The sequence below is a fragment of the Electrona antarctica genome, assembly GCF_951216825.1.
Source record: "Electrona antarctica genome assembly, chromosome: 6".
Taxonomy (NCBI): Eukaryota; Metazoa; Chordata; class Actinopteri; order Myctophiformes; family Myctophidae; genus Electrona; species Electrona antarctica.
Genome location: NC_136811.1, coordinates 20,891,662 through 20,900,208, shown reverse-complemented (window position 1 = coordinate 20,900,208; position 8,547 = coordinate 20,891,662).

The following is an 8,547-nucleotide window of genomic DNA, read 5'->3' as shown; positions in this document are numbered from 1 at the left end:
TTTTAAGTTAAGTTTTTTGTGTGTGCGTTTTTCCTTTTTAAGTTTTTTTTTTAAGTTAAGTTTTTTTTTAAGTTAAGTTTTTTTTTAAGTTAAGTTTTTTGTGTGTGTGCGTTTTTCCTTTTTAAGTTTTTTTTTAAGTTAAGTTTTTTTTTAAGTTAAGTTTTTTTTTAAGTTAAGTTTTTTGTGTGTGTGTGTGTGTGTGTGTGTGCGTGCGTGCGTGCGTGCGTGTGTGTGTGTGCGTGCATGTGTGTGTTTTTGTGTGTGATACAGCTGCGCCTTATATATATACTCTATGAGCTGCGCCCTCTGGTGGTGGGCGGGTTGTGTTACAGCGTGACACACACACAGACACACAGACACACACACAGACGTGATCTGCTGGGTCTCATAGTAAATGCTCACTGCGTTCGCAATAACAAACGCAGTTATCCCATTTAGTGTTACACAGTACGCATGGAATTTACAGACATTAGCTAGCTACAAGTAAGCTAACGATGTGAACACAATAGGCTAGGTTACTTAACATATCCTAGAGACATGTTGAATAAATGTCCATCAGAAATTCAGAATACAGTAGCAACGGTACCTGATGGATATGAAACGCTGACGTCACAAGTGTTGCTGTTTGAACGTGAAATGATAATCTCGTTGAATCGATGCGGCGCGGTGGGCGTGTCACACACGCGAGTCGACGCGACATGAACTTGACCTATGACCAGCGAGTGCGCACATCCAGCCAATCACAGGCTAGTTACGGGATTTAAAAAATAAAGCGCTTATAAAAGTCCGCTCGCAGCCCCAGTTAGTCAGTTGAACGATGGCGCTGATAGAGAATACACGCATCCGACAGCTCGTCTGTGAAGACGTTAAACTTACAGAGTTTTTCAACCAGGACACATTCTTCAAGTTAGACATGGAGGAGTTCAAGTCGTTGTTGTTAACAACATTCGGTTTGGAGAATTCCAAGTTAAACTCGGAGAGCTTCCAGCAGCAGCCAGAAGAGGATGCCGTTGTTGTGGCTACCTACGCCCACACGACACCGTTGCTGCAGTCGAAGAAACAACTGAACGAACGTTGTCTCAGCCAGCAGCGTCTGACAGACGACCACAAGTCTGCCCGGAAGATGGGGTTGTATTATATAGAAATTTCACGAAATACCTTTCGTTTATGGGTAGGTTTCCTTCAAAACCTAGCTGCAGAACATTATTTTATGTACTCCCAGGACAGAAAATTCTAGAATTTTCGCTGTCCTGGGCTCTAAGGGTGACGTAGGAAGCCACGCCTATCCCGTATAGATACCTGCGTGGCTACGTCAGCCCTCATTCAACTTTTCTTCTGCTAAGCTGCGAGAACGAACTTTAACATTCCAGTGTGTGCAGGGTAATATATCTCGCAAACTCGGCCGAGAGATTAATTCTTTAGGACCGTGAGATCTCTGACACACTCTCGAAGCAAACAGAAGGATACTTCTCGAGAAAAAAAGCCGAACTTCGACACAAGTGAGTTCTAGGCAACTTGTTGCTACGCTAGCTTGTCGAAAAAACAGCTCGCGCCTCTTTTTCTCTCTCGCTAAAGCTAGCGTTTGTTAGCTTAAAGCTATCCATAGTTAGCTTAGCGCTACTAGGCAGATACGCCTGTGGTCTACTATTACACGCCACGAGGAAGATAAACCTGTGGCTGTTAAGCACTCGGACTCCTCTCTCTACAAGCAACCATGTCGCTGACGAGGGAGACCCAGCCCGGGGAAAGACGCCATCGAGGACAGCCGGTGCCCGCCGACTGTCAAGAAGGCCCCAAACAAAAGACGTGCTCCACCTGGGGATGCGGGAACACGATGTCGGGCAAAGACGGGCATGACGAGTGCATGTATTGTCTCGGCCTCACCCACACCCGTGAGTCCATGGAGGAAATCGGTCCCGTTTGCCTCCATTGTGAGAAAATGGACGACGACGTCCTAAACAACAGGCTCGGACGTGTCCAAAGGTATTATGACAACTTTGCCGCCCACGGACTCCGAGAGAGGAGCCCCACTCCTCCCCCGCGACGAGCTCGCATACAAGTCCCGCCAAAGGGGCTTTGGCCCCGCGTCACCACCGGAGAGGGACAACGAGCTACCCCGAGACAGAGGCTCGACTACTCGGGCAACAGAGCCCCAACCGGAGCCTCTTCTTCAAGAGCAGCACCTGCCGGCGCTAGCCGAGACAGGTACGCTACTTCAGCCTCTGCAACCAGGGCTCACGAGGCCACTGATTACGAGGCTCATGGCGCGAGGCCAAGGGATACCTTCGCACCGCGCCGCTCTTCCCCAGCTCCACGTGCTCGACAACACGTCGTGCAGGCCACCATTGAGTGCCCGCCCAGACATACAGCTAGACGCAGACAGCCTGCCGTTGCACCCAGCTATATGGTGGACCGCCTGGACCCTTCCCCAGACCGCGCAATGTCTCCCGGTGGGGAGCATTGGACTACCAGGGAGGAAGGGGAGCTTCGTGATGACGAGCTCCCTTCCTTCCAGGAGCAACTCCAGGACTACCACGTCCTGGACGAGGCCTACGCGGACGAGCGAGATGGCCATGATGACCTCTCCCCCGGGGACTACGTCAGCACCACTCGTCGCCCCTTCGACGACCTGGATGCCATGGACATACAGGAGCACCAGCAAGCCAGGGCTCCTGTCCCCCCGCCTCCTGTACCCCCCATGGATGACTCCAATATTTACGAGATATACAGGAAGGCTAGTGCACGTTGTAACCACACATGGCCTAAGTCAACTGTCAAGGTACTACCATGGGAAGGCAGGACTGATGAGTCCGCCCCCCCCCCTGCACCTAGAAGACAGAAGCTCCCTATGGCACAGGGCTTCGAGGAGGCCATGATGCACGCCTGGGACGAACCCCTCCTGAAGGTGGATTTTCCCAAGGCCAGCGCCAAGGGGCCCAACGACATACCAGATAAACAAACCCTCGCCATAGACTTCATGCCAGCTATGGACAAGGCTATAGCGGCCTACCTGGCCAACCCTGCAGCTCCTAGAGTGGATCACCACGTAAAGGAACCGCAGCTCCTGTCCAGCAGCGTGAGGGAAGCCTCAAAACTGAACAAGTGGCAGTATGCACACATGTCATTCGTGGCGAAGGCCCTCAATGCAGGAGCACTTCTCCAGGGTTCCATGAAGAGCCTCCTCATTGAGATGGGACAGAAGTCCATTAAAGTCCAGCTAGCGGAACTGCCAGAAGACCTGGCCGAGTTACGCCGCCTGAATCACGAGATGGCCACCCTCCAGAGGGACTCCACTCTCCACAACGCCAAGGCAATGGCATGTTCCATCCTCCAGGAGAGATGGCGTTGGGTCGATCAGACCAGCGCCATCTCCCTGGAGACAAAGAAAGAGTTTGTGGCTGGAAATATCCACCCAGACAGTATGTTTAAGGACGCTCTGGCCAAGATGTCAGAAACCATCCAACAGCTCGAGTCCTCCACCAAGACGATGAAGGCGCTCGAACCGCTGGCCAACCAGGCCGCCCCGGTAGGCCGCCCCAAGGCTAAGAAGGCACCCTGGAAGGCCAAGACCGATGACAAACCCAGGTCCCAGGACCGGAGCGGAGATAGACAGCGACAGCCTGCAGGCCGAGGCAGAGCAGACCGCCGCACCTCTCCGCCGCCCTACAAGGCCAGGAGCGCTCCCAGAGGCCGAGGCCAGGGGAAGCGCAAATGACCTGCCCGGGCCGGGTCATCTTCCCCACCACACTCAGAGTTCAAGGCCAGAGGTGGGGATCACAGATCTCACCTCAGAGCCTGCGCTGAAGCGCTTAAGGGGGCCTGTACACAGTGCTGTGAGCACCGTTGTACAGACCCCGAAAATTGTTATGTGCAATTCACATGTGTATGTTTTTCCACGTTGTTCAATAAAGAAAACAAAAAAACAAAAAACACAAAAAACAATAAAACCAACTCTGAAGGGCATAGGCCCAGTGGGAAAGATAACCCACACTGTGACAGCTTTAGCTGTCACAGGCCAAAAACTCCACGCCAATTTTTTCCAAACTCAATACCGAAAAAATTCACTAGAGGGAGACATTTCACACAAAGTAAGTCTTCCCCTAGGCAGGCCATGCACCACGCTGACAAGCACAGGGAACCCTTTGTCACGTCATCTGTCACAATGGCGGATATCCGGGGCTTCCCCGTGGATAATCCGTACAATTCAGACAGGATACAGGCTACAGTTCGCCTCGAAACCGCCCACTTCCAGGAAAATTATTTTCTCAGAAGCGAGCGGGCAAAAGGCCGCCATTCTGCAAGAGGAAATCAATTCATTAATGCAGAAAGGCGCCATCACAGAGGTGGCCCTCGACCAATCAATGAACGGTTTTTACTCCCGCTATTTCTTGGTAAAGAAAAAGGGGGGCGGACTCCGTCCCATTCTAGACCTGAGGGCATTGAATCGTCACTTAAAAAAGCTGCGATTCAAAATGCTTACTCCACCAGTCCTCCTACGCCTAATTCGCGAAGGGGACTGGTTTACGTCAATAGACCTGCAAGACGCATATTTCCACATTCCGATTTACCCGCCGCACAGAAAATTTCTGCGCTTCGGGTTCAGAGGAAAAGTGTACGAGTACACAGTCCTTCCCTTCGGAATGTCACTGAGTCCCAGAGTCTTCATAAAGTGCACCGCGGCAGCTATCGCTCCGCTCCGACAGCAAGGGATCCGTCTCGCTACATACGTAGACGACTGGATCCTACTTGCAGACTCTCCACGAGAAGCACTGTCGCACACACATCGTGTGCTCAGCCACCTCGACTCGCTTGGGTTTATAATAAACCACGAGAAGAGCATGCTTATGCCAACACAGTCAATAGACTTTATAGGCATAACACTGAACTCAATCTCTTACACGGCCCGCCTGAGCCAAGAGAGAATAGACGCAACACTGCAGTGCGTGGCGTCATTCAAAAGGGGACGCTCGATTCCTTTTCATGCATGCCTCCGGATGGCGGGGTTAATGGCCTCTGCGGTCTATTTAATCCGCCTAGCAAGGCTACATATGAGACCTTTCCAACGATGGATAGGCTCTCTACATGTACCAATGCACCGTCGGCACCAGAAGGTAACAGTAACATCACAATGCATACTAGCCCTTCAATGGTGGTCAGACAGGAAAACCCTCTCAGAGGGCGTCCCCATGGGAAAGCCTCTGATCAGGAAAGTCATCACTACAGACGCCAGCATGACAGGCTGGGGAGCCACGATGGAAGGACTCACAGCCAGAGGTTTATGGTTGGGGCCACTACGTGCCCTTCACATAAATTACTTAGAGCTCATGGCAGTCTTCCTCGCCCTGAAACACTTCGAGCAGCGCATCCTGGGTTGCCATGTCCTAGTCAGGACAGACAACACCACGGCCATGTGCTACATCAACAGACAAGGTGGACTCAGGTCCCCTCGTCTTCATCAACTGGCTCAGAAACTGATCCTGTGGTGCAACACACGCGTCCTCTCAATAGTAGCGTGTCACGTCCCAGGTCTTCTGAACACAGGGGCAGACCTGCTGTCCAGAGGACCTCTCCGCTACTCAGACTGGTCACTACACCCTCATGCAGTGGCCCAGGTCTGGAGCAGGTTTGGGAAATCCAAGGTGGATCTCTTTGCCACAGAGGAGAACACGAAGTGTCCCCTCTTCTTCGCAATCAGGGGACCATCAACGTTGGGGCTAGACGCTCTGTCACACCAATGGCCCAAAACCCTTCTCTACGCCTTTCCCCCGCTATCCCTCATCAGCCCCACTCTGGACAGAGTGAGGACTCAGGGTCTGAAGGTGCTCCTAATAGCCCCGTCGTGGGGGGTCTGGAGGTCGGAAATAACCCCTCTCCTCTACGACCAGCCGTGGAGAATTCCCCTTCGAGCGGATCTCCTCTCTCAAGCGAGGGGGGAGATCTTCCACCCTCACCCCCAGGACCTAGACCTATGGGTCTGGCCCGTCAAAGGGTGATGTTGACTGCCGTGGGTCTACCTCCGAACGTAATCGAAACGATTCAGAAAGGCAGAGCCCAGTCAACAAGGGACCGTTACGACACAGCCTGGCGCGTCTTCGAGCATTGGTGCTCACGAAGACCAGACCAAACAGTCCCCTACCAGGCCTCAGTGATCGACGTCCTGTCATTCCTGCAGGAGCTCCTAGACAACGGTCTAGGCCTCTCCTCAGTCAAGGTCCATTTGGCGGCAATCTCTGCCTGCCACCCAGGCTTTGATAACCAGACGGTGTGGAAGCACCCGCTGGTAAAACAATTCATGAAGGGTGTACGCAGGGAACATAGGACATGCAGATCCCTCGTTCCCTCGTGGGATTTGTCCCTGGTTCTAAAGGCGCTGGCTACAGCACCCTTTGAACCACTACAAACCGTGAGCCTCAAGCTCCTAACCCTGAAGGTGGCTCTCCTGATCGCACTCACGACAGCAAAAAGGGTCAGCGACCTACATGCGCTCTCGATCTCTCCAGACTGCATGAGGTTCGATGAGGGGTCGACCAAGGTCACCCTAAAGGCAAACCCCGCCTTCATTCCCAAAAATGCTCTCTCAGTGTGTGTGCCAGTGAACCTACAGGCTTTCCATCCCCCGCCGTTCTCCTCTGACGAAGACAGCAGGCTTAATTGCCTCTGCCCAGTCAGAGCTTTACGCATATACGCGGATAGACTGGCTCCCTTCAGACAAGGAAGCCAACTCTTTGTGTCCTGGGGTGCCAGGACCAAAGGAAAGCCCGTCACGAAGGTCACTATCTCTAACTGGATAGTGGAAGCCATCCGTCTGGCCTACACTAGCCAAGGCGTGGATTCCCCTCAAGCCCTGAGGGCCCACTCCACAAGAGGTGTGGCAGCTTCCTGGGCACTCTACAAGGGTGTCTCCATTCAGGAAGTCTGCACAGCAGCAAGCTGGTCTACACCCTCGACTTTCGCCACATACTATAACCTAGATGTGGCAGCGCCTTCGCTAGCGCACGCGGTCTTGGGGGCCGCTGCTCAGTAGGGCATCAGGGCAGCATAGCGCTGCCTCCTGCTCTCCACAAGGACTAGGTTCTGGACCCAAAAGGGTCCGAGCCCCTCCCAAAAGGTTTACCTGGGACCCACTGGAAGTTCAGGTCACGGGAGTTCATAAAGTCCCATAAACGAAAGGTATTTCGTGAAATTTCTATATAATACAACGTTAAAGGTTACTTTAGTAACCACGGTTGTATATATAAATTGAACGAAATACCTTTCGTGGAACGCCCTTCTGTTCTCTAAAGCAGAAGAAAAGTTCCGAATGAGGGCTGACGTAGCCACGCAGGTATCTATACGGGATAGGCGTGGCTTCCTACGTCACCCTTAGAGCCCAGGACAGCGAAAATTCTAGAATTTTCTGTCCTGGGAGTACATAAAATAATGTTCTGCAGCTAGGTTTTGAAGGAAACCTACCCATAAACGAAAGGTATTTCGTTCAATTTATATATACAACCGTGGTTACTAAAGTAACCTTTAACGTTCATCATGGCTGAACTGTTAAACACAGAGAAAGACTATATCAGAGATCTGCGTAACTGCCTGGATATCTACCTGTGGGAGATGACTGGTGGAGTGGAGGAGAAGCCTGCAGGCATCCGCAACAAGGAAGCCATCATCTTTGGTAACATCCAGGACATTTACCACTTCCACAGCCATTTTTTCCTAAAGGAGTTGGTCAACTGCCGTCTACCAGCGGATGTGGGACGTTGCTTTGGTGCGTGGGCAGGTCAGTTTGACCGTTTGTACGTGAACTACTGCAAGAACAAACCTGCCTCGAGTAGACTTGTAGTGGAACACGCTGGAGCCTACTTCAAACACATCCAGGCGAAATATGGTCTGAGCTGGGCCAGTTCTCTGGACTCCTGTCTCATAAAACCCATCCAGCGGATCACCAAGTACCAGCTCCTGCTTAAAGACTTGTTGTCCTGCTGTAAGGAGGGAGAGGGAGGGGAGATTATTAAGGACGCTTTGGAGGTGATGCAAGGAGTTCCAAAGAAAGCCAACGATGCCATGAACATCGCCATGTTGGCCAGCCTGCAGCCTAGGGCATCGTTCAGCTTGCTGCGGTGGAGGTATCCAGGTCTGGCACGTTCTGGAAGCATGGTGTGGAAATGGCTGACCAATAATAGCATGCAAAGACCCAGCCAGAGACGTCGGGGATGAGGCTTCCAAACTACAATACTCCTATAGTCTATAGTGGATTTTTATGAAACAAACACTTTTCAGACATAATTCAAGTTTTCCGTACAGCTGCAATGGTGAGTTTAATACAATCAGATAGGACATTTCTGTTTGGATGAATGGGCTGTCAATGGGAAATTGCAGCTAGTTAGCACCTTGCTGGCAATATGGCGGTCTGCATAAGGTCAATGTTGCTTGCTCTGGGTGGGAACTCTGTAGTTTTGCAAAACGCTGATAGAGCTTTGTCGCTTTAACTTGTTGCGATTTGACACTTGAATTGAACCAAAGAAAATCACCTACCCTAAAGTACATTAATTATTACTGTAT